Consider the following 25,404-nt stretch of genomic DNA (forward strand, 5'->3'; position numbering starts at 1 on the left):
AAGAGCCATGGATTAAGGTTGAGTCGGATCGAATTTGGCCTAATTTGAAGGTCAAACGAAGGAGGTCAAGCTGAATCAGTGTGGACCGTTGATCTAGATCAAGAGAGATCTTGCTCCTTCATTCTGATCTAAGCAATCCTACCCATGATCCAGATCTAAAATAATATAGATCATTGGATCCAAGCAAGAAGACAACTTGATCCGGACTACTCATCTCTTCATCAACAAGATCAAACGACTAGATCTTCATCCACCTCCTTCATCAAGATGGACGGCCCAGATCGCATGAGAGAAAAGCTGCCTTTTCTTACCTTCACGCGGACGAACAGAACTCACGATCTCCTGCTCGCGACTTCTATTCCTCGCGACTTAGGCTAGGGCACGCGATTTCATCCACCGCTAGCCACTCTCTTCCTTTCTTCTTCCTCACCACTGGCCGGCGGCTCTTTCCTTACCTTCACTGCCGCCGGCCGGTCCTCCACATCCATTTATCCTCTTCTCCGATCTGCTCAACTCGGCGACGACAGCAGCTCCGGCGGTCTCTTTGAGCGGACAGCTCCGGCGGAGTGTTGTATTCCTTCTTCATCCCTACCTCAGCGGACATCTTCCTGTGGACGGCGTTCCGAAAGCAGAGGATTCCAGCAGAGGAATCCGACTGTGCCTTATTCTCCAGCGAGCTTCTTCTCAACTTCATCACTGACGTTGTTGGATCTTCTGATGACAGTGTTCCGCAAACAGAAGGTTCCATCTCAGTGCATACTCCAATTCCAGCAGAAGTACTCCAATTCCAGCACAAGCACTCCAATTCCGGCAGATCAGTCAAGCAAGCTGGTCGTGATCAGGGGCAGTCGTTGTGTGCTGTTCACCAGTGATGGCGTTCCAGATCTGGGACCTTTGTGTGACGGCGAAGGGTAATTGAATGGGTGTATGATCGCAGAGGAGTGGATTTGGTGATTAACTTAGTTTGTTTCCTTGTTTGATTTGTTTTGTCTTTGTTCTTATGCATTTTGGATACTTTAGTTACTGTTTTGATTCATGTTTGAATTGCTTAGTTGTTAGTTTTCCTTCATGTTAATTGTTTAAGGTTAATGTAGTTTACTTTCTTGCTTAATTAGGTTGTTATGTTTTTTATTGCTTCTTAGATTGATAGATTGCACTATGTTTAGTTCATTTATGCATGTTAGTTTCGTTTAAGTATGATTGTTGATCTTGTATCATAGGGTGACAATGTGGTACAAGTTTAACACTTATGCTTAATTAGGTTTTGTTTAATTGTTGTTAAGTTGTTAGTTAATTGTCTTTGTTTAACTATTGCTTTCTTTATGCATGTTTCTTTTCTAGAAAGGATCCTCACAACGTAGAGTGACACTACGTTGTGAGTTCATATTTGCTAGTTAGTTAGGATTTCCTTATTTGCATTAGTTGTAGAAATTCTAAAACAAAATCCGCATTATTCGATTTCGTTTGAGAGCAAATGTCCTACCACTGGTTCTACGTGAGAGACGACCCGGTCCTCTACTATACTATCTTAGTGTAGGTTAAGGGGTTCGGTTGAGTATAAATGAATTAATTTGATCCTACGCAAATGATAGTTGTGCGTTAATCAGTCACCCAATGCTTTAGTTGAATTGATCAAAACCGAAGCGCCTCGGTCTACAATACCAAGCAACAAAGAAACACCTCTTCTTGTAAAGGCAACCAGTACACCTGAAAAACTTAAATGATTAGTAATTTTCTACGACAAGATCAATATTATATAGGATGATATCATGGTAAACGAGGGCCTAAAATGATCCCATATTAGACCCAATGTTAGGCCTGATATGCTATCATATTAGATCCACGTTGGGCCTGATATGAGATCATTTCAGGCCCTCGTTTGTCATGATATCCCAATAACCATGGCCATCAGCTGATTAACATAAATAAATATTAAGATTTTCAAACTATTTTATTTTACTAAACTACTACTTCGTGCTTCAAATTCACAATAATAAGCTGTACATGAAAATCTAAAGGTTTGAGAAGTTGATTCCTAATTTTGAAATATTGACTAATATATTACGGATATGTTGCATATCTTGTATGTCCAAGAAAATACTAAAGGGGACTATTTGATCAGTGCTATGTATTGATTATGTAAAATAATACATCTATGATGTCTTCCTTTCTTTATGGATGTTTCATAAAAACTATTAAAGTGACCTAACACGCTGCTCCAATGCACTTTCTGTCTACACTGGTTGGGCCTTTGCAAATCTGATAGTTTCGAAGGTGATACATTTGCAGATAATTTAACAACAGAGGATGAAATATCCGACCCACTTCCTTCCGCCATTATGAAAGGAGAGTATTGATAGAAACCTTAAATCTTCACTATAGAGATGGGACTAGTGTGGATTTTCGCTGGAAACCGTTGATGTCGCCTGATGGACCCACGAAGATACGTAGTCTTTCGGTTGGGGGACGATCTCGCAACTAAAAAAGAGCGAAAGATTTTTTGCTATCAGAGAGTTAAGAAAAGCGCAAGGCTTGCATGTGTTGAGAGAGGGAGGGATAAAGATGTTGACGCCATTAACATCCGAACCATCAATAAAATTTTTAAATTAAAATAATTCAAATGTGCTTCGGACGTCTGAGAAAATGGGATGGCGAAATATGATGTTGACGGGAGGTGTACAAAAGAAATTTTACATTTTTTTTAACATGGGGTTTGGCAAATACAAAACTAGCGTATATCTTTTGATAATTTCAAATTTCCACGTACACCTTATGGTAAAATGCTGTAAAAACTTAGGGTGCGTTTGGGTTGCGCATTTTCTATTTTCATTTTTTGAAAAATGCGTGTTTCTTAAAAATGGTGTTTGGATTGTATTTTTCATATCTATTTTTTAAAAAAATAGATATCATTTTCTGGAAAAATAGAGAATGACTAAAAGTTATTTTCTATTTCCTAGAAAATGTGCGTTTTCCAAAAAATAAAAATAGAAAACGTGCAAACCAAAGGCACCCTTAGTAGTTACGTCTTTTTCTTGTCCCATAGTAAAATTTCATTACTTGGTGGTTATTTGGGCTATAGCCCAGCCCAAAACGAGGACACAAACACTGAATCGTAACCCTAGTCTCTTTTATTCTTTTTTCTCCGCCGTCCGTCCCAGATCGCCTCCTGCAGCAACCGCCGTGTCTGCCGGCCCGATCGAGTTGGGAGGCTGCCGCCGACATTGTTGCTGCCGCGGCCGCTGACGTTGCCGCGCGCATAACCAACTTCTATTTTTTCAAAAGCCTGTCACATGAACATCGACCGCTTACAAACTTACACTAGCCTGTAGTTTTTGGACAATCTCAACCTCTCCTAGCTGTTCCCCCTTCCTCGCCTATCTCCCAATCTCAGCCTCTCACAATTCTCCCCCACTCAGACTGGCATAGGTTTCGCCGAAGAGCCAAAATCTTATTTCAATAAATATGAGAACCTTGGAGTCTCTGCAGAAGCATATGCACAAATATCAAACAATCAACAAGGAGTTCCGCTAAAACAAGAAATCGTCGACTCTCTGGTCCAGATGCCATGAATGTCATAGTGGTAGCTGCAGAATGCGCGCCATGGTCTAAAACAGGCATGGCTTGTTTCACATTGACTGAATGAAATCATCTTTATTGAAAATTTATATTTTTTGGCTTGTTTCACATTGACTGAATGAAATCATCTTTATTGAAAATTTATATTTTTGACAATGGAGGTTAATTTTTTGGTTTCACATCATTCTCAATCAGTTCTGACCTTTCGTTTTGAAGAAACTTACCTTCTAGTACTAACCATTACATGAGTTGTTTGAAATTTGAACTTGTTATTCTTGGTGCTTAAATTAGTTGATGTTTTCATTTAGGTGAAGTTGGAGATGTTGCAAGAACTTTACCCAAAGCATTGGCCAAGAGAGGACATCGTGTAATGGTACTTGTCATAACTCTAAACTCAAAATTGTTTCTATGAATGGATCCTGCTCATTGGTGAGAACACATCAATATTCCTATAGGTTCCTTGGCGTGTCCCATGTGGTTGATTTTTCTGATAATGGATTTATGATGTATACCCCAATGTGCCTGGGTAATACTCAACATTGCACATCAGGTATATGTTTATTCATGTGTTGTTTCTAGTGTCAAATACATTAAGAACCTAAAACCATTATTGTTCATATTATTTCCAGGATGATTTCTTGAATTTCATAATTATGTTCATGGCGAGCCATGCTTATTTTAAGAACCCTTATCTGAGAGCTAAAATGGTTGAAGTACTAAATTGTTGGTTACCAAAAAGAAGGTTGGAAATTCAGTTTTTTCAATTTAATTTCTTTCTAAAATTTAACACAATTTACAAATTTTAATTCTTACAGTGGGTTTTCTGCTACTGCTGCTCTTTTTAAAGGACACCAGTTGTTTCTTGACTCTAGTTAGAAATCTTCTTAAAATTTATGTGGATATTGAATTCACTGGTCTGCATACACAAGTAGATTTTTTTCTGCATATATATTCATATTCTAGCAGTTGTTTCATGGGTAGTGAGTATAACGACTCAGTATAAGAAAAATAAATATAAGAAGAAAATGTAAATAGAGGTCGCGGAAAATAAACCAAACAACTCAAAAGAGAATCCAAACTTGAGTGAGACTGACAGGGAGAACTTTTGAGTCACACGAACCTAAAAGTCATAGGAAAAAAACAAGTAGTGAGTCGAACAACTCGGCGGGTATAAGAAGAATAGTGCACGAACTACATAGTGTAAGGAGATCAAAGGAAGCAGTATAATGTTACTTCCTAACGTAAATAAGAGCACCAATATAAATATCTGCTGATAAAAGCAAAAGCAACAACATAACTATCTACTAACATGAATAACCAGGTATGCCAAATAACACCGTCTCCGGTTATCTTACCTACTATCTGATATCAAGGATGTCAATATAACCAACAATTAACCAAATCCATCAAGTATAATAAACAACAATAATAATCACATAACCAATGCAAATCTTGCACATACCAAGTCTTGACTACGGGGAACAATATTTTACCCGGAATGAGCCTCATGGGCAGTCAGGTGTGTACATACTAAGGACAATATGCTACCACGAATGGTTCTTGTGGGTAGTTAGATGTACACATGATCATTATCTACGTGCAACAACATGCTACCATGAATGTGTTTCGTGGGTAGACAGGGTGAGGCAACCATTTAGCTACTGACTGCATGCAACAACATGCTACCACGAATGGGTCTTGTGGACAAATGTAATAATAAGCAAGCAGTAAACAATCACACCCAAGCGTATAAGCTGCCAATTATGCAACGGTATACTATTATTAACATAGAGCACAAATGCAAATGACAAACAACATAGTATGAATAACAATGAGACTGCATAGATATCAAAATAGATTAAAAATAAACTCAAGCAAGTAACTATCAAACTCAAGAAACAAATAGAGTGGAGTCAAGGTAAGCAAGTAAATGCTACTTAATCAACATAAATGAAAGACAATCATGCACTAAGATCAAAGATCTAAGGAGCTTAAAGAAGAAACTATCCACCTCTATTGTAGATTGTCCTAACTGTACCGTCTTAAAGTCAAAGGTCTACCTCGAGCTCGAATCCTACAAGTATAAGATACCAAACAAACTAAGTACTAGAATAATACTAATAACTCTAAATAATCTAAGTAGGTTAACCATTTATTCCCCTTTTTATCAAGTATTCATTTAACCTTCTTAATCATGGTGTAGCACATTATTAAGTGATTGCGTAAGGATTTATCAATCAATTAGTTGACTTACAACCTAAATAAATCAATTTATTAGTTTATCTTGATTCAGCTATACTTAATCTTCAGTTTAGTTATGTAAGTCATTAGCAACTGTAATTAGACTTCAATTAACATCCTTAACTAATTAATTGATTATTTAATCAAATTAATCTCTATTAGTGATCTATCAAATCCGACAATGAATAAATCTTACTTTTATCTTCTTCTCCGCATCTGCATATAAATCAATTAGTTTAATTTACCATTAAAAATTAAAGTAATCTTACCTTCTTCTCTATTTGGTGTGGGCTACATGGTGTGGGGCTATGACAGGAAGGAAATAGGTTAGCGATCTGCAAAGCCGCAACTGTTGAAATCTGACATTAGTGGCAGCGACTCACCAACTTATGGAGATCTTCCATCTTCTGGTGACAGATTTGTTGGCTTGCATTAGAGATTCAACTTGCCACTAAATTTCTCCATGTTGCCCAAAAGGAACACCAACATTGACCTTCGGTGCAAGGGGGAAAGGTCAATGGGTGGAAGAGGCACGAGGCAAAATAGAGAACAATAGCGTGTGGGTCATAATGACAAAGTATTCACTCCATGGGAAAAAGGGTTCGGGAGGTCTACGGTTATGCCGATGGACTCAAGAAAGAATAGGGTTCAATATAGTTTTTTTTTTAATTTTATTTGTTGAATTAGTTAATTAATTTGATTTGATTACTTTATTTTAATAATGGTGTTAACATGCATCTAATTAATTTGATCTTTATTGATTAATATTTTATTAACATAACACTTATTGCTTCCAGTAATAGTGATACATCTATTCTAAGATATTTCAATATTTACTCAATTAAGTACAAAATATGCATTCAACAATTGTACATGGGAAGAATGTTGTCTCATCTTTGCCCGTCCCTGCATTCCATGCTTTGTTTTCTTAGAATATTAACTTTGTCATCCATAGAGAAACCAATATAAATTTATAACTAATATATTTTATATTACATCCTCAAAAGGGATTATTGTAGTTTGAGTTAGAGCTTTGGATAATTCAAGACAAAGTTCCAGCAATTTCAAAAGTTGAAACTAAAGATTTTTAAACTATTTCAATTCTTACAAGTTATTGTTAATTCTGATGACTTTATTGTCACTAGGAAATATTATTATTGGATTAATTAATTCTTTCCTCTTTTTCAAGTTGAAAGGGTAGCTAGCATGCTAATTCACTTTCTCTTGCAGCTTGCTGATCTTTAACGGAAATTTTGTAATATAAAATATCCTAAAAAATACGAATTTAGAACCAAACAATTGTGAAAATAAGTTAGTGCAATGCTCATTTGACTTTTCGTATGATCTTAAATTATATTGTTGTTTAATGCTTGTGAATTTGTTATGAAAGATTGCCGAGATTTATGTTCATATTGCAAGAGGTGACAAAGAGAATGTATTTCTTGTTGCAATCTTGAAGGATGGATGAACATACAATGAGAGGTATCTCCTATGCACGATTGTCTTGCATGGATAAGGATATCTTGTGAATCAACTTTTTCTATCATGATTTATGTAGTGTTTTTTTTTTTTGAAGTTTTATAAATGAAATAGTTGTTTACATCTACCGTTGATATTCTCTCGATTATTGGCGAAGATGATAAGGTGATCCAAGAGTTTGTTCACTTTGGTCTCAAAACCAAATCAACAACTTCTGAAGCAATGAATGTTAAGGCTATTTTTGGAGAGATACTAGATAAATTTCTTGTCTCGATTCAAGCCTGAATCGGGTTATGAAATTCATCTGGTATCTTGTTAAGAATAGCCTCAGTATTCAATGCTTCAGAAGCTGCTTATTTGGCTTTAAGCTAAACAAACTCCTGGATCACCTTACTATGTTCACCAATTTTCGATAGAATATCAACTGCAGATGTAAACACTGTTTCATTTATAAAACTTCAAAAAATTTAACATTGCATAAATCATGATAGAAAAGGTTGATTCACAAAACATTTTTATTCATGCAAGACAATCGTGTATAGGAGATATCTCATTGTATGTCCATCCATCCCACAGCAGGAAACACATTCTTTTTATCACCTCTTGCAATATGAATATAAATCTGGGCAATCTTTCATAGCACATTCATAGACATTAAATAAAAATATAATTTAAGATAATACGAAAAGTCAAATGAACATTGCACTAATTTGTTTTAACAATTGTGTGGTTCTAAATTCGTATTTTTTAGGATCTTTTATATTACGAAACCTCCGTTGAAGATCAGCAGGTTACAAGAGAGAGTGAATTAGTATGGTAGCTACCCTTTCAACCTGAAAAAGAGAAAATAATTAATTAATCCAATAATAATATTTTCTGATGACAGTAAAATCACTAAATTAACAATAACTTATAAGAATTGAAACAGTTTAAATCATTGATGGACAAGAGTGATTCACAAGGCATTCTCGCTTATGGAAGACAATTGTGCATAGAAGATACTTTCTTATCGTATGGCCATCCATCTTTCGAGATTGGTGAAGATGGTAAAGTAATTCAGAAGTTTTTTCTGCTTGGTCTCAAAGCCAAATCAGCATCTTTTAAAGCATTGAATGTTGAGGCTATGCTTGAAGAGATATCAAATGAATTCCTTGATCCGATCTAGGTATAACCTTCTCGACTCCTTGAAAAAAAAAATCTTAATTTAGTAAAGCAACACGAGATAAATTCATGTTTATGCAGTGAATAGTTTATGATTTTTCTCCTTGTGATGCTGACCAACATTATTACTTTTGTTTAGTATAACTGATGAGAGATCCTGTCATTTTTACCTTTATCAAGAATATAAGTAGACCGGCCGGTTATCCAAAGGCACTTGCTTAGTGGTAATGTATAGTTTTCCTATCATTAATCATTTTTTTTTCTCATGTCTGATGATGAAAAAACTAAAATATCGTCTTGTAAACCCAGACTGATCCATTCAACCGTGTTCCCATCTCACTCAAGACATGCTAATGCTCAACACAGAGCTGAAACAAAGAATCCAAGACTTCATCAGATCCTTAGAGGAAATGAAGCTGAGGGCATGAAACTTCTGAAGATGTTTATGGTTGAGTAAATGCGGATCAAAGCTGTTTACGAAAATGACAAAGGGTGAAGCTGAAGGGCCACCTTTCTAGTCTTCAATAGTGGGCGAAATTGTTTTCCATATTCCAACACCTTTGTGACCGACACAAACACATTCAAGGCCTTACAAAAGGCTTCTGCTATGAATTGTTGGTAAAACTTCTCTTATTCTTTCATTACATGACCTATAGAGAATTTACACTAGTTTACAAGATTTTTCCACCTCTCAGTTGCTTAGGTGGTTAGTTTTTTTTTTTACTATTTTTTATACGTAATATTATAAATAGTTATTATTCTTTATCATATTTATTTTTAATAAAATATAATAATTAAAAATAAAAATTTAATCTAAATATTTAAAAATAAAAATAAAATAATTTTTAATATAGGTTTTAATTAAATATATTTAATTTATTTCAATCATAGTTAAGAGTTAATTAAAATTATTTAATTAAATTTAATATATTCGTGTACAAATAGTTAAGTGACGAGTTTGACACACCGTCGAGACTAGGCGTCGCCTAGACTATGTGATATGTTTGGATGTGTCGTTGGGTTTGGGTGATGTGTACGTTATTGTCGTTGGGCCTAGGAGATACGATTGGACTTGTCGTTGGGCTTGAGTGGCGTGTCCGAGCCCTTTGTTATTCGTTAGGCTTGGGCGACGTGTTTGGGCTCACCACTCAACTTGGGTGACGCGTCTAGGCTCGCACGGCACGTCCAGACGTTTTGTTTGGCTTGTAGTGAGCATAATTTATAGAATCGTGATTCTATGCAGAATCGATTTGAGGTCAGAATCATATCAGTCAGGATCGGATTGTAAAATCATGTGATCCTACCAACAACCTTTGAAATTTTATGATACATGATTAATAATTAAACAGAATATCTAAAAACCAATTTTATTTATTAATTTTGACCTCAAATTATATATAAAACTGTCGACACTCAACATATTAAATTATATTATTATTTGTATAAATTTAAATTAATTAGTAATTTAATTACAATTCTGCATAGTATCACTCAGTAATATTTATATTTTCATTTTATAAAATAAAAAATGTAAAATTTCTATTAACATAATAATAATAATAATAATAATAATCAACCTCAATAATATTTCCTTAGTTTACAAGATGAGCCAATTTAAAGGGCAACAAAACATCTAACGTAATAGAAGCTATTGAATCCTTTGATTCAAACATAAACGCTGAGAATAATCTTCTAAAGATTCGTTAATTCTGTAGAATACTAGATAATAGACATAAAAAAACACATCATTTTGGGGGAAAAAATGATAAAATATTATTGATTAAAAAACTAACTCAAAAATAATTAAACAGATGTTTAAATAATCTTAAAACCCTAACCATACCTTTACAAATGACGAAAAAAGGTAATAAAAAAAGATTAAAAATTTTCCAGTCCTCCGAAAAAGATTTAAATGATATTTTTTGGATTTAAAACTGGGCGATCAAGGGTAAAATTTAAACTAACTATAGATCTCTAAACGAGTTTTAATTTGATATCTTATAGGTCTCGTGGTTCAATCCGAGTCAAAAGTTATGACCTCTCAAAATTTCTGTTGATCCCACTTTGATCATGTTACAATCCTACCGATCCTGTTATGATCCTATTGATTCTACCGATCCTGCTCTGATCCTATTGTAAAGCTCGATTCTGCACGATCCAGGATCGATTTGTGTCTCTGAAGCGTCAAATCGTACGATCCTAGATCCCGGATCGTACGATCTTATGATCCAGGATCGCGATTTTACAAACTATGGTCGTCAGGCTCAAGCGACGCATCTGAGCTCGCACAACGTGTCCTCATCATTAGGTTCATTGTCGATCTCAGACGACACGTCAGGACCAATCTAAGGGTTCATTATTGGGCTTGGGTAACACATCAGAGACGACACGTTCGAGCTCATGCAACGCGTTTGAACTCGTCGCTGAACCCAGGCAATGTGTCGCGGTGGTGAAACAGCTGCTGCGGTAGTAGTTCTAGGCACATCCATGGCGGATGGAGGTGGGTTATTGCCTAAAGCACTGCTTCAAGCAAAGGTAGTGTAGTTGATGCTCGTCTCCCATTTAGGTGGCCACCTCTGCCATCATTTAAAACACTACCTAACGATAACACATTAACTAGGATATTTCAACAATAAATTGAAATTATAGTATAAAATGATGATTTTGAAAGTTTAGAGTGGTCCTGAAAAATGAAGCAAAGTCCAAGGGAAAATAAAATTTGCAAATTATCTCACTTATGTGATAATTATTTATTGGTTTATTAACTTCTTTATTAGAATAGTTGAAGGAAAAGTGATATTGTTCACTTTAAACGGCTCAGTATTATTGGTACCATGATAAAATATAGACAGATAAATTATGAGAGACATTTTATTCTAGCACGCAGGCCCGGCTCAAGGCATAGGCCATTAAGGCCTATGCCTAGGGCCCCAATTTTATTGGGGCCCATTGATTAATTAATTAAAGATATTAAAAAAAATTAAATTAGCATCATTAATATTGATTAATTATAAATGTATTGTTAATTCATTAATGACACCTTGTCAATTAATTCATTATGGATTCCACTTCCTATTTATAGTAGTTATCTTTATTTCCTCATTAATTGCCTACCATAATTTTATATGAGATTTTATTCTGCCTTAAATATAATTCATTTTTAAATTGACATATTTCTTTTTTTAATTATTATTATTACTCCGATTCCCATTTTATTTTGCAATTAGTAATACTATTCTTATAAAACAATTCTTTTCTCCTCAATATTTCTTAAAAATCCTAATAGTTCTCTCATCATTGTATTGTGCCATTTTCTTTTTTTCATCAGCAATTTTGTATGTTTCTCCTTCATCGATGATATTCGGAGAGAACGTCTTTCTCTTCCTTTGCCGATAATATTTCTTCCTCGCTCTTTTTTTTTTATTTCTAGATAATAATATGAATTAGAGATTTTTTTATCATAAAATACAAAGTAAAATGCATTAGCAAAAATAAATTTTTTAAAATTAAAATTAATAAAGTGTATTTGACATTCTAACTAGAAAGATTAAATAATTTAATAATTTTATTAATAAAAAATAAAATTATTATCAAAATAGTTGCCAGAAAACTAAATTTTATGTCAAAAATTAGTTTTTTAAAAAATAATATTTAATTCTTTTTAATAACTAATTTTAAAAATATTTTTTTAAAATTATTATTTTCAGTCCCAAATCTAAATAAAAAATGTTAAAGAAAATTAAAAATATATTAAAAAATTTTATTTTTTAATTTTTTGGCCTAGGGCCTCAAGGAATCTTGAGACGGCCCTGCTAGCACGGTCTTTTATATGAGGAAGGTTAGGTAGAATAGTGATCCTATATATAGAACTAGCATGAAGTTTCCTTCATTAGCTCCTAGACAAATCTCTTCCATCTAAAGAGACGTCGTTCGATTACTGTAATTTACCTCCCTTTCAAATGTCTTGGGTGGACTTGAAGAGGCACCTTGGTTGAGTGTATCATTGCTTCATTCAACATTGGCGAAGAGTTTCTTCTCTACAGTACATGTGTTGTGCTCAAATCTTAAATGAGTTTACGGTATGTTTTTTTTTGGGTATCTATTGAGTTAGACCTTCAGTTGGTGATTAAGCTTTTTTTTATAGCCTACATAATGCCTCAATTGATAGAGATAGATAGGAGATTGTTTCTCATTCATATCATAAGATTTATTTTTCTGCCTGATTTTCAAAATTTAGACCTAAACCTATGATTTTCTGTAATATCTAGAAAATCTCAAGCTAAATTACAGATTGCCTTTTTCCATAACCTTGCACTATGAATAAACTGCATGTGGTTAGTTCTTGTCACTTCCTGAATGAATGTGGCCTTCTTTGATATGTATGGCCGTATGAGTTTTCCCAAGTATTACTTATAAGAAGCGAGCTACTTCAGATTTGTTTCCTTAATGGAACGGTGTGGTTCTTCTATCTGTTAAATAGCACGTACTCTTATTTCCTTTGTCTTTTTAGTCATTCATCATATGTTCTTCAGACTGTAAAGATGAGAATGCAAAGTAGATCGCCGAGAAATCCAAACTGAACAAAGTGACTTGCCATTTTGAAAGTTATGACTCTACAGTGCAAACTGTAGCGAATAGATTTCCATTAGTGAAATATTGAAACGTTGAAAAAGTAGTTCTCACATTTCCTATAGTTGCTAAATACAAGAAAAAAACATGAGGGCATAACTTATCCTCTCAATCTATTGATCTAGAATGAACTATAGCTGACAAATCTGGATCAATCTCATTCTACAGCAAATAACAAAACCCTATCCTCAAGATGACTGCAAACGTAGGATAACAAGCTAAGACAGCTACAGATTTGAATGTAGCATCGTGTAAAGGAAACAAATGAACTCTAGGACGTTACACTATGAAACAGGAGATTGATCATACATGATATCTGACAGAAATTTGGTCTAGACATTGCATCCATCCACTAGTATGTGCTTTCAAAATAACATTTATCAGTTCAATTGTTGCTAAAGGTATTGTCAATCAAAAAGAAAGGTAAAGGTTTTAAAGTAAACAATGGCATTGGGATTGGCCCGAAAAGACAACATTCTGTCAGGGATGTTTTTATTTGCCTCTTAAACTGTATTCTCAATTTTTTTCCCACCTTCAAAAATGAGCTACAACACGAATATGTACACAGAAAATTTAGGAAAACAACTACAATTGGAATGAGAACGACATTTCTAGTTAAGGTGAAGAAGGTTGATCTTGAGAAGACTGAGAAGAAACTCTGTGATGTGAATCTCGCTTGTGATCATAACGTTCACCTTCTATAACTCTTAACTTATGGGCTTCGTTGCCACTATGTATACGCACAGCCCTCAAGAATCAAACACAAGTTGGTCAGCAGCTGGAAGAACACCATTTGAACAGGAAGCAAATTGTGGGTGCCTGCCATGGGCGTTATCTAGATTACCCGACAAATTTGTAAATACAAATGTACGTCATGACCTCTGTGGGCAAGAGGCTCATGCTTGTATGACTCCCACCATTTATTCTCATGATTTCTAGCTGCAGGAAGCCGGCCAGTCCGAGCACTTGCTCTATCAGATTAGTTGCAGCCATGACTGAGATCAAAAGCCCTTGGTCTGTCCCCAGTATCATTACAATCATGGTTCCGGCTCCATTGATTCCTCGTACTACATTGCCGATCTCTAAAAGAAACTTTGTGTACAATGACAAAGAAATTCTTTTACATGTCATATAATAGAAGTACAAAATACAGTTTTATTATTTATCAAACTTCCCTTATCCCTTTTTGGAACAAAACACAAATATATTTTTCATATCATAGAAGATACCTAACTTTCAGAAAGCATTAATTGGGAAATAGCTGATAAATCAACCAATGCCCACAAAACAAAAGAAAATGCAAAGGAGGCTATGGAGGGCATCAAAAGTCCAAGTGTACATGGTTTTCTGGTGCAAAGAGGAAGCATGGTTAACCAGGTATTATCTATCAAAACTTTCTCGCAAATGATAATGCATTAAAATGGCTAAAGGTACATATGAACTGATGCATTTAGAAAGAATAACTTCTATGTAAAGTAAATTAGACTAATAAGTTGCTCTATGCTTATCTTTAGATTCATGCATCAATAGACTTTCAAACTAAAAATTTGTAGCTAACTAAAAACATCATATTGAGGAAGAGTTAACGGACAAAAATGTACAGTTCAGCCTAAAGTGCCCCATTATCTATGACTAGGAAAATGAAATAAAGTGAAGAAATTTTAGAATTCATCAAAAAAGAAAGAAAAAAGTGAAAGACAAAATTTTATAAACTTATTCTTCATTTAAAGCAAATTAGAAACTTCTTTTTGAATTAGAAGAGTTAACAAGTAACCAACTATAAATTAGTAGTGTAGACGAATAGTTATAAATCTCCTCCATGGGTATATTAAAATTTTCATGCTTTATAATTCTTGACAATAACAATTACAAACTAATGCAATGCAAAGATAAGAAGCAAAATATAAGCCAAAAAAAATAAAATCAACTGTTGACACAAAAATTGGATAAAAAAAATACAAGATCTAAAACAACTCAAATAAAACATCTATTATAATCTCAGGAAAAATATAAAACTATAAAAGTTTCTAACAGACTTATAGATTTTCTTATAATATCAAAATGTTATGAGAATCTTATAAGAATTGGCAGGTAAGTTCTAGTATCAACACGAGGCCTTAGAGCTTCATCTACATTATGCTGGAAGGTAACAAAGGCTGCATCAAGACCAGACTCGATCTTCCTCTCCTACTTCTTGTTCCAAAAGCTACTAGTTCAAATTTAGCATCGACTATAGGATCGCTTAATTAAGATTGCATGCCTTTATTATTTCCAGTAATTCTTCCACCCTATCATTCAAATGCATGTTCTCCATTGTTAGTTTCTTAATTCGATTTTCTGGAATAATGCAGTTACAATATTCCTTATTACTTTGGCTTCATGCTTTGTTGTCTTCAAATTGTAATGTCTATATTGGACGTTGAATGTCATCAACGAAATCAAAGTTCTCAATCAATAATTTTTCATATTGGGTAGGGATTAGGTCAATTATAACCTATCAAATTATTAAATCAAATGTTAAAAAAAGCATATTAACCTAACTAAAGTGACAGTATTCAAAATTTACCTTTTCAGATAAGACTCGGTGGAACGAATCCCTCACCTTACTTATATGTGAAGGAATATTCCTCCACTTATTTATTTATGCTCCTTCAATTTTGTATGATTTTTAGATTAGAACATGCTCCAAAAACTATGTCTGATTCATCATGATAAATGTTAGATATTTAAACATGTCTGCAAAATATTGTTAAATTTAACATCGAAAATAAAGTCACTGCCAAAAGACCAGCAAAGCCCTTTACCTAAGGGAGGTTGGTGTTGGAATGCATTATCTAAGTTGATGAAAATATGTCCCAAATCTTAAGTAATTATTGAGTCATAAATTCATGGATGACTTCAGTCCAGTTGAATCTAACAAGATTCTCAAAATTGTCTACTATATATATAAGACATAAAAAGACCTTATATGTACTAGAAGAAAATAAGACACAAACAAATATATACAAAATGTATAATTTGCAAAATAACAAAATATCGTCATATTTTTAACACGATTGATATAAAATTTAAGCAACTCCTCAATTCTTGATATGATAGATTCTTTTTTATTTGAGAAATAAGTTAGAAAGAGGTCACTGATAATGAGTATTTTGGTGTATTATTTTAGCTCTTATTCTTGACATTTTTATCTTTTCATGCTTAATTTTATGGTTATATTACATTTTGTGAGGAGAATCTATTTTGGACTTAATTATAAATTTCCTACAAATTATGAAATTTAATTTCATATTTTATGTGATTTTATAGGAAATTCAAAGAGTCATAGATTAGAATCGAGCAGGATCGAATTTGGCCTGATTTGGAGGTCAAACAGAGGAGATCAAGCTGAATCAGTGTGGACCATTGATCTAGATCAAGAGAGATCTTGCTCATTCATTCTGATATAAGCATCCTACTCTTGATCCATATCTAAAATGATATAGACGATTGGATCCAAGCAAGAAGGTAACTTGATCCTGACCACTCATCTTTTAATCAACGAGATCAAACGATTAGATCTTCATCCACCTCCTTTATCAAGATGGACGACCCAGATCGCAAGAGAGAAAAGCACCCTTTTCGTACCTTCACGCGGACGAACAGAACTCACGATCTGCTGCTCGCGACTTCTCTTAGACTAGGGCACGCGATTTCCCCACCGCCAGCCACTCTCTTCCTTTCTTCTTCCTCACCACAGGCCGGCGGCTCTTTCCTTACCTTCACTGCCGCCGGCCGGTCCCCACATCCATTTCTCCTCTTCTCCGATCTGCTCAACTCCGCGACGACAGCAGCTCCGGTGGTCTCTTTGAGCGGACAGCAGTGTGGGTCTAGGGTTCTCTTGACGGCGTAGCGTTCTCCTCCGGCAAGGTATTCCTTCTTCATATCTACCTCAGCGGACATCTTCCTGTGGACGGCGTTCCGAAAGCAGAGGATTCCAGCAGAGGAATCCGACTGTGCCTTATTCTCCAGCGAGCTTCTTCTCAACTTCATCACTGACGTTGTTGGATCTTCTGGTGACGGTGTTCCGCAAACAGAAGGTTCCATCTCAGTGCATACTCCAGTTCCAGCAGAAGTACTCCAATTCCAGCACAAGCACTCCAATTCCGGCAGATCAGTCAATCAAGCTGGTCGTGATCAGGGGCAGTCGTTGTGTGCTGTTCACCAGTGATGGCGTTCCAGATCTGGGACCTTTGTGTGACGGCGAAGGGTAGTTGAATGGGTGTATGATCGCAGAGGAGTGGATTTGGTGATTAACTTAGTTTGTTTCCTTGTTTGATTTGTTTTGTCTTTGTTCTTATGCATTTTGTATATTTTAGTTACTGTTTTGATTCATGTTTGAATTGCTTAGTTGTTAGTTTTCCTTCATGTTAATTGTTTAAGGTTAATGTAGTTTACTTTCTTGCTTAATTAGGTTGTTATGTTTTTTATTGCTTCTTAGAATGATAGATTGCACTTTGTTTAGTTCATTTATGCATGTTAGTTTCGTTTAAGTATGATTGTTGATCTTGTATCATAGGGGGACAATGTGGTACAAGTTTAACACTTAGGCTTAATTAGGTTTTGTTTAATTGTTGTTAAGTTGTTAGTTAATTGTCTTTGTTTAACTGTTGCTTTCTTTATGCATGTTACTTCTCTAGAAAGGATCCTCACAACGTAGAGTGACATTGCGTTGTGAGTTCATATTTGCTGGTTAGTTAGGATTTCCTTATTTGCATTAGTTGTAGAAATTTCAAAACAAAATCCCCATTATTCGATTTCGTCTAAGAGCAAATGTCCTACCACTGGTTCCACGTGAGAGACGACCCGGTCCTCTACTATACTACCTTAGTGTAGATTCAGGGGTTCGGTTGAGTATAAATGAATTAATTTGATCTTGCGCAAGTGATAGTTGTGCGCTAATCAATCACCTGATGCTTTAGTTGAATTGATCAAAACTGAAGCACCTCAGTCTACAATACCAAGCATCAAAGAAATATCTCTTCTTGTAAAGGCAACCAGTACACCTGAAAAATTTAAATGATTAGTAATTTTCTATGACAAGATCAATATTATATAGGATGATATTATGGTAAAAGAGGGCCTAAAATGATCTCATATCAGACCCAATGTTAGGCCTGATATGCTATCATATTAGATTCACGTTGGGCCTGATATGAGATCATTTCAGGCCCTCGTTTGTCATGATATTCCAATAACCATGGCCATCAACTGACTAACATAAATAAATATTAAGATTTTCAAACTATTTTATTTTACTAAACTACCGCTTCGTGCTTCAAATTCTTAATAATAAGCTGTACCTGAAAATCTAAAGGTTTGAGATGTTGATTCCCAATTTTGAAATATTGACTAATATACTACGGATATGTTGTATATGTTGTATGCCCAAGAAAATACTTAAGGGGGACTATTTGATCACAGCTATGTATCGATTATGTAAAATAATACATCTATGATGTCTTCCTTTCTTTATGGATGTTTCATAAAAACTATTAAAGTGACCTAACACGCTATTCCAAGGCAATTTTTATCTAAACTGGTTGGGCCTTTGCAAATCTGATAGTTTCGAAGGTGATACATTTGTGGATAATTTAGAAACAGAGGATGAAACATCCGACCCATTCCTTTCGCCATTATGAAAGGAGAGTATTGATAGAAACCTTAAATCTTCACCATAGAGACGGGATTATTGCGGATTTTCGCTGGAAATCGTTGATGTCGCCTTATGGACACACAAACACACGTAGTCTTTCCGTGGGGGGACGATCTCACAACTTAAAAAGAGCTAAAGATTTTTTGCAACCAGAGAGTTAAGAAAAGCGCAAGGCTTGCATGCGTTCAGAGAGGGAGGGATAAAGATGTTGACGCCATTAACATCCGAACCATCAATAAAATTTTAAATTAAAATAATTCAAATGTGCTTCGGACGTCTGAGAAAATGGGATGGGGAAATATGATGTTGACGGGAGATGTACAAAAGAAATTTTACATTTTTTTTTAACGTGGGGTTTGGCAAATACAAAACTAGGGTATATCTTTCGATAATTTCAAATTTCCACGTACACCTTATGGTTAACTGCTGTAAAAACTTAGGGTGCGTTTGGGTTACGTATTTTCTATTTTCATTTTCTGAAAAATGCGCATTTCTTAAAAATGGTGTTTGTTTTGTATTTTTCATATCTGTTTTATAAAAAAATAGATATCATTTTCTAGAAAAATAGAGAATTACTAAAAGTCATTTTCTATTTCCTAGAAAATAGGCGTTTTCCAAAAAAAAAAAATAGAAAACGTGCAAACTGAACGCACCCTTAGTAGTTACGTCTTTTTCTTGTCCCATAGTAAAACTTTATTACTTGGTGGTTATTTGGGCTATAGCCCAGCCCAAAACGAGGACACAGACACTGAATCGTAACCCTAGTCTCTTTTATTCTTCTTTCTCCGCCGTCCGTCCCATCCTATTGTAGATCACCTCCTGCATCAACCGCTGTGTCCGCCGGCCCGATCGAGTTGGGAGGCCACAGCCGACGTTGCTGCTGCCGCGACCGCTGACGTTGCCGCGCGCATAACCAACTTCAATTTTTTTTCAAAAGCATCTGTCACAGGAACATCGACCGCTTACAAACTTACACTAGCCTGCAATTTTTGGAAAATCTCAACCTCTCCTAGCTGTTCCCCCTTCCTCGCCTATCTCCCAATCTCAGCCTCTCACAATTCTCCCCCACTCAGACTGGCACAGGTTTCTCTGAAGAGCCAGAATCTTATTTCAATAAATATGAGTACCTTGTAGTCTCTGCAGAAGCATATGCACAAATATCAAACAATCAACAAGGAGTTCTGCCAAAACAAGAAATCGTCGACTCTGTGGTCCAGATGTCATGAATGTCATAGTGGTAGCTGCAGAATGCGCGCCATGGTCTAAAACAGACATGACTTGTTTCACACTGACTGAATGAAATCATCTTTATTGAAAATTTATATTTTTGACAATGGAGGTTAATTTTTTGGTTTCACATCATTCTCAATCAGTTCTTCTGACCTTTCGTTTTGAAGAAACTTACCTTCTAGTACTAACCATTACATGAGTTGTTTGAAATTTGAGCTTGTTATTCTTGGTGCTTAAATTGGTTGATGTTTTCATTTAGGTGGAGCTGGAGATGTTGCTAGAACTTTACCCAAAGCATTGGCCAAGAGAGGACATCGTGTAATGGTACTTGTCATAACTCTTGACTCGATCCTGCTCATTGGTGAGAGCACATCAATATTCCTATAGGTTCCTTGGCATGTCCCATGTGGTTGATTTTTCTGATAAGGGATTTATGATATGTACCCCAATGTGCCTGGGTAATACACAACATTGCACATCAGGTATATGTTTATTCATGTGTTGTTTCTAGTGTCAAATACATTAAGATCCTAAAATCATTATTGTTCATATTATTTCCAGGATGATTTCTTGAATTTCATAATTATGTTCATGGCGATCCATGCTTATGTTAAGAACCCTTATCTGAGAGCTAAAATGGTTGAAGTACTAAATTGTTGGTTACCAAAAAGAAAGTTGGAAATTCAGTTCTTTCAATTTAATTTCTTTCTAAAATTTAACACAATTTACAAATTTTAATTCTTACAGTGGGTTTTCTGCTACTATTGCTCTTTTTAAAGGACACCAGTTGTCTCTTGACTATCTAGTTAGAAATCTTCTTAAAATTTATGTGGATATTGAATTCACTGGTCTGCATACACAAGTAGATTTTTTTCCCGCATATATATTCATATTCTAGAAGTTGTTTCATGGGTAGTGAGTATAATGACTCAGTATAAGAAAAATAAACAAAAGGAGAAAATGTAAATAGAGGCCGTGGAAAATAAACCAAACAACTCGAAAGAGAATCCAAACTCGAGTGGGACTGACAGGTAGAACTTTTGAGTCACACGAACCTAAAAGTCACAGGAAAAAAATAAGGGGTAGTGAGTATAACAACTCGGCGGGTATAAAAAGAATAGTGCACGGACTACATAGTGTAAGTTAATCAAAGGAAGCAGTATAATGCTACTTCCTAATGTAAATAAGAGCACCAATATAAATATCTATTGATAAAAGCAAAAGCAAGAACATAACTATCTACTAACATGGATAACCAGGTATGCCAAATAACATTGTCTCCGATTATCTTACCTACTATCTGATATCAAGGATGTCAATATAACCAACAATTAACCTAATCCATCAAGTATAATAAACAACAATAATAATCACACAACCAATACAAATCTTGCGCATACCAAGTCTTGACTACGGGTAACAATATTTTACCCGGAATGAGCCTCATGGGCAGTCAGGTGTGTACATACTAAGGACAATATGCTACCACGAATAGTTCTTGTGGGTAGTTAGATGTACACATGACATTATCTATGTGCAACAACATGCTACCACGGATGAGTTTCGTGGGTAGACAGGGTGAGACAACTATTTAGCTACTGACTGCATGCAACAACATGCTACCACGAATGGATCTTGTGGACAAATGTAATAATAAGCAAGTAAGTAGTAAACAATCACACCCAAGCGTATAAGCTGCCAATTATGCAACGGTGTACTATTATTAACATAGAGCACAAATGTAAATGACAAACAACATAGTATGAATAACAACCAAACTGCATAGATATCCAAATAGATTAAAAATAAACTCAAGCAAGTAACTATCAAACTCAAGAAGCAAATAGAGTGGAGTCAAGGTAAGCAAGTAAATGCTACCTAATTAACATAAATGAAAGACAATCATGATCTAAAGAGGTTAAAGAAGAAACTATCTACCTCTATTGTAGATTGTCCTAACTGTACCGTGTTCAAGTCAAAGGTCTACCTCGAGCTCGAATCCTACAAGTAGAGGATACCAAACAAACTAAGTACTAGAATAATACTAATAACTCTAAATAATCTAAGTAGGTTAACCATTTATTCCCCTTTTTATCAAGTAATCATTTAACCTTCTTAATCATGGTGTAGCACATTCTTAAGTGATTGCTTAAGGATTTATCAATCAATTAGTTGACTTACAACCTAAATAAATCAATTTATTAGTTTATCTTGATTCAGCTATACTTAATCTTCAGTTTAGTTATGTAAGTCATTAGCAACTGTAATTAGACTTCAATTAACATCCTTAACTAATTAATTGATTATTTAATCAAATTAATCTCTATTAGTGATCTATCAAAATCGACAATGAATAAATCTTACTTTTATCTTCTTCTCCGCATCTGCATTTAAATCAATTAGTTTAATTTACCATTAAAAATTGAATTAATCTTACCTCCTTCTCTATTTGGTGTGGGCTACATGGTGTGGGGCTATGATGGGAAGGAAATAGGTTAGCGATCGGCAAAGCAGCAACTGTTGAAATCTGACATTAGTGGCGGCGACTCACCAACTTATGGAGATCTTCCGTCTTGTCGTGTGAGATTTGTTGGCTTGCATTAGAGATTCAACTTGCCACAAAATTTCTCCATGTTGCCCAAAAGGAACACCAACATTGACCTTCGGTGCAAGGGGGAAAGGTTAATGACTCAATGGGTGGAAGAGGTACGAGGCAAAATAGAGAACAACGACGCGTGGGTCATAATGACAATGTATTCACTCCATGGGGAAAAGGGTTCGGGAAGTCTGTGGTTATGCCGTGGACAAGAGAAAGAACAGGGTTCAATATAGTTTTTTTTTTCTATTTGTTGAATTAGTTAATTAATTTGATTTGATTACTTTATTTTAATAATGGTGTTAACATGCATTTAATTAATTTGATCTTTATTGATTAATGTTTTATTAACATAACACTTATTGCTTTCAGTAATGGTGATACATCTATTCTAGATATTTCAATATTTATTCAATTAAGTACAAAATCTGCATTCAACAATTGTACATGGGAAGAATGTTGTCTCATCTTTGCCCGTCCTTGCATTCCATGCTTTGTTTTCTTAGAATATTAACTTTGTCCTTCTTAGAGAAACCAATATAAATTTATAACTAATATATTTTATATTACATCCTCAAAAGGGATTATTGTAGTTTGAGTTATAGCTTTGGATTATTCAAGACAAAGTTCCAGCAATTTCAAAAGTTGAAACTAAAGATCTTTAAACTATTTCAATTCTTTCAAGTTATTGTTAATTCGGGTGACTTTTCTATCACCAGGAAATATTACTGTTGGATTAATTAATTCTTTCATCTTTTTCAAGTTGAAAGGGTAGTTAGTATGCTAATTCACTTTCTCTTGCAACTTGCTGATCTTTAACAGAGGTTTTGTAATATAAAAGATCCAGAAAAATACGAATTTAGAATCAGACAATTGTGAAACAAGTTAATGCAATGGCCATTTGACTTTTCGTATGATCTTAAATTACATTGTTGTTTAATGCCTGTGAATTTGCTGTGAATGATTGCCGAGGTTTATATTCATATTGCAAGAGGTGGCAAAGAGAATGTATTTCTTGTTGCAATCTTGAAGGATGGATGAACATATAATGAGAGGTATTTCCTATGCACGATTGTCTTGCATAGATAAGGATGCCTTGGGAATCAGCCTTTTTTATCATGATTTATGTAGTGTTAAATTTTTTGAAATTTTATAAATGAAACAGTTGTTTACATCTACCGTTGATATTTCCTCGAATATTGGCGAAGATGGTAAAGTGATCCAAGAGTTTGTTCAGTTTGGTCTCAAAACCAAATCAACAACTTCTGAAGCATTGAATGTTAAGGCTATTTTTGGAGAGATATTAGATAAATTTCTTGTCTCGATTCAAGCCTGAATCGGGTTAAGAAATTCATCTGGTAACTTGTTAAGAATAGCCTCAGTATTCAATGCTTCAGAAGTTGCTTATTTGGCTTTAAGCTAAACAAACTCCTGGATCACCATACCATGTTCACCAATTTTCGATAGAATATCAACTGCAGACGTAAACACTATTTTATTTATAAAACTTCAGAAAATTTAACACTGTATAAATCATGATAGAAAAGGTTGATTCACAAGACATCCTTATCCATGCAAGACAATCGTGCATAGGAGATATCTCATTGTATGTCCATCCATCCCGCAGCAGGAAACACATTCTTTTTATCACCTCTTGCAATATAAATATAAATCTGGGCAATCTTTCATAGCACATTCATAGACATTAAATAAAAATGTAATTTAAGATAATACGAAAAGTCAAATGAACATTGCACTAATTTATTTTCACAATTGTTTTGTTCTAAATTCGTATTTTTTTAGGATATTTTATATTACGAAATCGCCGTTGAAGATCAACATGTTGCAAGAGAAAGTGAATTAGCATGGTAGCTACCCTTTCAACCTGAAAAAGAGAAAATAATTAATTAATCCAATACTAATATTTCCTGATGACAGTAAAATCACCAGAATTTACAATAACTTATAAGAATTGAAACAGTTTAAATCATTGATGGACGAGTGATTCACAAGGCATTCTCGCCTATGGAAGACAATTGTGCATAGAAGATACATTCTTATTGTATGACCATCCATCTTTCGAGATTGGTGAAGATGGTAAAGTAATTCAGAAGTTTTTTCAGCTTGGTCTCAAAGCCAAATCAGCATCTTTTAAAGCATTGAATGTTGAAGCTATGCTTGAAGAGATATCAAATGGATTCCTTGATCTGATATAGGTATAACCTCCTCGAGTCCTTGAAAAAAAAAATCATAATCTAGTAAAGCAACACGTGATAAATTCATGATTATGCAATGAATAGTTTATTAATTTTCTCCTTGTGATGCTGACAGACATTATTACTTTTGTTTAGTATAACTGATGAGAGATCCTGTCATTTTACCTTTATCAAGAATATAAGTAGACCGGCCAGTTATCCAAAGGCACTAGCTGAGTGGTAATGTATAGTTTTCCTATCATTAATCATTTTCTTTCTCATGTCTGATGATGAAAAAACTAAAATATCGTCTTTGTCCAGACTGATCCATTCAACCGTTCCCATCTCACTCAAGACATGCTAATACTCAACACAGAGCTGAAACAAAGAATCCAAGACTTCATCAGATCCTTAGAGGAAACGAAGCTGAGGGCATGAAACTTCTGAAGAAGTTTGTGGTTGAGTAAATGCGGATCAAAGCTGTTTACGAAAATGACAACGGGTGAAGCTGAAGGGCCACCTTTCTAGTCTTCAATAGTGGGCGAAATTGTTATCCATATTCCAACACCTTTGTAACCGACAAAAAGGCCTTACAAAAGGCT

The 25,404-nt window shown here is 34.7% G+C and overlaps 1 long non-coding RNA gene across 3 annotated transcripts; it reads left to right on the plus strand.

Annotated features, from left to right (window-relative positions):
• Positions 1 to 317: 317 nt before the first annotated feature.
• LOC122022714 lies at positions 318 to 9,126 on the plus strand. Of its 3 annotated transcripts, XR_006123069.1 has the most exons (7): positions 318 to 950; positions 3,885 to 3,949; positions 4,032 to 4,126; positions 4,206 to 4,318; positions 6,825 to 8,461; positions 8,597 to 8,681; positions 8,767 to 9,126. It is a non-coding gene; the product is annotated as an uncharacterized LOC122022714 (long non-coding RNA). The 3 variants fall into 3 exon arrangements; XR_006123070.1 differs by lacking the exon at positions 6,825 to 8,461; XR_006123071.1 differs by lacking the exon at positions 4,206 to 4,318.
• The last annotated feature ends 16,278 nt before the right edge of the window (positions 9,127 to 25,404 follow it).

This window comes from Zingiber officinale, chromosome 9B, assembly GCF_018446385.1.
Source record: "Zingiber officinale cultivar Zhangliang chromosome 9B, Zo_v1.1, whole genome shotgun sequence".
Lineage (NCBI taxonomy): Eukaryota > Viridiplantae > Streptophyta > Magnoliopsida > Zingiberales > Zingiberaceae > Zingiber > Zingiber officinale.